The sequence below is a fragment of the Penaeus japonicus genome, unplaced genomic scaffold, assembly GCF_977035675.1.
Source record: "Penaeus japonicus unplaced genomic scaffold, GWHDUDI00000001_assembly GWHDUDI00000035, whole genome shotgun sequence".
In the NCBI taxonomy this organism is placed as follows: Eukaryota; Metazoa; Arthropoda; class Malacostraca; order Decapoda; family Penaeidae; genus Penaeus; species Penaeus japonicus.
Window position 1 is genome coordinate 4,318,387 of NW_028234437.1, and position 5,000 is coordinate 4,323,386.

The window sequence follows — 5,000 nt, forward strand, 5'->3', positions numbered from 1 at the left end:
AGAGCTTAGTGAATATTAGGAATTTACTAAAGAATATTTTTGATATTTTGGTAACTTGTTCACCATTGTTTAAATTTACACAGATGCTTTAAGTGAAATGACTCCCTTAGTGCAGAGATAAGTGGTAAAAGAAAAAAAAAAAGTATTCAAAATTTCTCAATACTGAAAAAAAAGAAAATATCCAAAAAAGAGCATTGGTTAATTCCGTAGAAAAATACCAGTGTAAAAGTTCACGGAAATGACTTTTATATGGAAGGGAAAAAAAAATGTTGCTTTATATTCAAGAAAAAAGTGTAACATAGTGTATATAGAAATTAAAAATGGTGCCGACAGTGAAGTGGAGAACTAAGCATGAATACTTTAGAAATGTTATGATCGTAGAGTTACGTAGAAAGGATCTAATGCACAAGGGGAAGAATGTCGAAGTTTAAGGACAAATTGGAAATTATGACCTTTACGTATAAGGAAGTTTGCAAGCAGTATGGTTGTTGATATTTCTTGTTTATGTATCTTTGTTAACAATGTTTTTATTTATATATTTATTTTTTTACTGAAATTAATGTCATAATTTTTGTTATTGTTATTATTGACAATATTTCCATTGTAACTCATTGTTATTTTTTTTGTTCATTCTGAAGTTTTTATTATGATTTTAGATATAGATTTTTAAGATGATGTTCTTTATTGTGGTTACCATAAATTTTCTTATTATCATTATGATTCCTATTGTTATTATTTTTAGTATATTTTTGTTTGTTATGTTTATAATATCATTATTTGTATTACCTTCTTGTAATTTTAGGGTTGTTGATATTATTAGTTTTGAATATTATTATTATGTTATTTTGAATTGATTATTATTATGATTGTAATTATTATTATTATTATTATTATTATTATTATTATTATTATTATTGTTATTATTATTGTTGTTGTTGTTATTATTATTATTATTATTATTATTATTATTATTGTTGTTGTTGTTGTTGTTGTTGTTGTTGTTGTTATTATTGTTATTATTATTGTTGTTATTATTGTGATTATGATTATTATTATGATTATCATTATTATTATTATTATTATTATTATTATTATTATTATTATTATTATTATTATTATTATTATTATTACTATTACTATTACTTTTATTCGTATTATTGATATAGTTTTTGTTATTGTTATTGTTAAAGTTATTATTACTACAACTTATCATTAATTATTATTATTATAATTGATAATAATTATTGGTATTATTATTATTTGTAGTTTTGATATTAATATTATCATTATCATTATAATTATTGTTATTGCCATTGTCATTATCATTATGGTTATTATTATTATTATTATTATTATTATTATTATTATTATTATTATTATTATTATTATTATTATTATTATTATTATTATTATTATTATTATCCTCATCATTATCATTATTAATAATATTCATGTTATTATTATTATTATTATTGTTATTATTATTATTATTATTATTATTATTATTATTATTATTATTATTATTATTATTATTATTATTATTATCCTCATCATTATCATTATTAATATTATTATTACCATTGTTATTATCAATTATATTATTTTGGGTACAGTTTTGTTAATATGAATAATGATATTGTTACAATTGATTTGATTATGAAAATCATAAATATTCTATTATGTTTTTGTTATTATTATTATTATTATGATGATGATGATGGTGATGATGATGATGATGATGATTGTTATTATTATTATTATTAATATTTTTTATTATTGTCTTATTGTTATTGTTATTGTTATCATAATTATTATTATGTTTATTTATATTTTTTATTATTGTCTAATTGTTTTTATTATTATTACTGTTATTGTTGTTGTCAATAATGACTGTTATTATTATTATTATTATTATTATTATTACTATTATTGTTAGTATTTTTATTATTATTAATATTATTATTGTTAGTATTATTGTTTTTGTTACTTCTGTTATTATCAATATTATTATTATTAATATTATTAGTTATTATTATTGATAATTGTTGTTGTTATCTATTACTATTGATGATAATTTCAACATTGATATTATTGTTATTTTTCAAATTGTGTTTTTTTTTATAATTGTTATCATTGTTATTGTTATTGTTATTGTTATTTTTGTTATTGTTATTGTTGTTATTGTCAATGAAGGTGTTGGTGTTTTTATGACTACTGCTACAATATTCTTGTGAGTCTAATTACTATGACTAGTGCTATTACAATTACTATTACTATTAGTGTTACTTTTTCTATTCTGTAATGTTTTGATTGATAAAGATGATAATGTAAAGACAATGGGAATAGTGGTTGTAATCATGATGATGATAATGATAGTAAAAATGAAAAGATGATATTGATAATGATAGTGATGATGATGATAAGATAATGATAGTAAAATGAAATGATTATGATATCTATAAGGACAGTGATGATGATGATGATAAAGATAATGATAATAATATTGATAATAATAATGATAATGATGATAATGATTATAATAATACTGATAATAATGATGATATTAATGATAGTAATGATAATGATAATAATAGTAATAATTACATTGCTAGAAATAATTATATTAATATTGACAATGATAATGATAACATAAATGAGAAAAATGATAATATTGATAATCATGATAATGATAATGACATTCATGACTAGTAATAATGATAATGACAATGATGATAATATTATTGATATTCTTCTTGTCAGTATTAGTATTCGATGTCATTTTTATTATAATTAACGTTGTTCTTATTAGCATTGTCGTTATTAGCTTTATATTAAGCATTTTTGTTTTGTTTCTTCGTACGGATATTATTATGCTTATGACATACATTTATTTTCTTTTTTTTCATCTCCATCATTTATGTTATTGATATTGGTATTATTATTATTGTTATTATTATGATGATAACAATTATTATTATGATGATAACAATTATTGTTATCATTCTTCTTATTATAATGATAATGATGATAATGATTATTGTCACTGTTGTAATTATGATGTGGATAATAATCATTATTATTGTTATTATGATGTTTATTTCTTTATTTTTATTTCTTTATTTTCTTTATTTTATTTTTTTATTTCTTTATTTAATTTATTTAACTTATTTGATTTATATATTTTAATTAATTATTAATTTTTATTTATTTTATTTATTCATTTTATTTTATTTTATTCATTTTTTATATTTTATTTATTTTTTTACTTACAATTTCAGTTACAGTTACTATCACTTACTGCCAATCATGACCAAACACTATCGGTATTTAGTATTGGTAATAATGTCGTACTTGTGGTTATTGTCATTATCATTAGGCTGTCATTATTATTATTGTTACTGCTCTATCCTATTATGATCTTTATTGTTTTTCTTATTGTTAGCATATTTACAATTAATGTTATTGTTATTATTGTTACTATTTTTACTAATGTTATTGCTGTTATCATTGTCATTATTATTATTATTATTATTATTATTATTGTTATTGTTATTGTTATTGTTATTATTATTATTATTGTTGTTGTTGTTGTTGTTGTTATTTTTATTTTATTATTATTATGGTTATTGTGTTGTTATTATTATTATTACTAATATTATAATTTTTTATATTGATATTGACATTTTTATTTATACAACTATTACTATAATAGTTGCTTTTGTCTTTTTTACTATTGCTATTGTTATTATTATTAGTATTGTTGTTGTTGTCATTATTATTACTAATATTATTATTATAATTTATTTTTACTACTATTTTATTCTTATCAACATCATCATTTTCATCTTCTTCATCTTCATTTTTATCTTCATCTTCATCTTCACTTCATCATCATCATCATCATCATCATCATCATCATCATCATCATCATCATCATCATCATCATCATCATCATCATCTTTATCTGCATATTGATAGCGTATTCATCTTTTAAATTATTGTTAATTTTTGAACGTTCGTGTTATTCATTCCTCGTAGACTTGGTCATGCAACCTCATCGGATGGCAGTATATGATGAATACATATATTTTCTGTAATGACTTAAGTATTACTTGTTGGTTGACAGGTTTTGAAATCTGAATTACATAATATTAGATATGCTGTGTGGTATATGCTTATGGCAACGTTTGATGTTGTTATGAGAGTGACAAGCTTTTATATTTGTCGTTGTTGAAGGTTTGCAATAGTGGTTGCTTAATTTTGAAAGAGTTGCTGTATTGATATGCATATGTAGTGCTATAGTTATCTATATGTCTACCTGAACTATCTGTCTGTCTGTGTATCGGTCTGTACATATGTATATATATATATGTATATGAGCATATATATGTCGGTATACATATGAATATATGAATATATAAATATATAGTCTATAAATATATCTATATCTATCTATCTGTCTATCTATCTGTCTATCTATCTATCTATCTATCTATCTATCTATCTATCTATCTATCTATCTATCTATCTATCTATCTATCTGTCTATCTGTCTATCTGTCTATCTGTCTATCTGTCTATCTGTCTATCTGTCTATCTGTCTATATATCTATCTGTCTATATGTCTATCTGTCTATATGTCTATCTGTCTATCTATCTATCTACATCTATCTATTTATCTATATTTATCTATCTATCTATCTATCCATACATATATATATATATATATATATTTATATATATATATATATATATATATATATATATATATATATATTTATATTTATATACATATATGTACATACATACATACATATATATAGATATAGATATATCTTTATGCACATATACATGTACATATACATATACATATAAATATATACATATAAATATATACATATATATAAATATGTACATACATATGCATACATACATATACTTAGATATAGATTTAAAGAGTTTTTTATATTATTTTTGAGGCATTGCAGCATATATTTTTAT

General features: G+C 19.9%; 1 protein-coding gene across 3 annotated transcripts in view; it reads left to right on the plus strand.

Moving 5' to 3' along the window:
- Nucleotides 1–5,000, plus strand: part of LOC122261857 (serine/threonine-protein kinase SIK3) — a 51,199-nt gene that overhangs the window by 1,962 nt on the left and 44,237 nt on the right. The window lies entirely within an intron of this gene.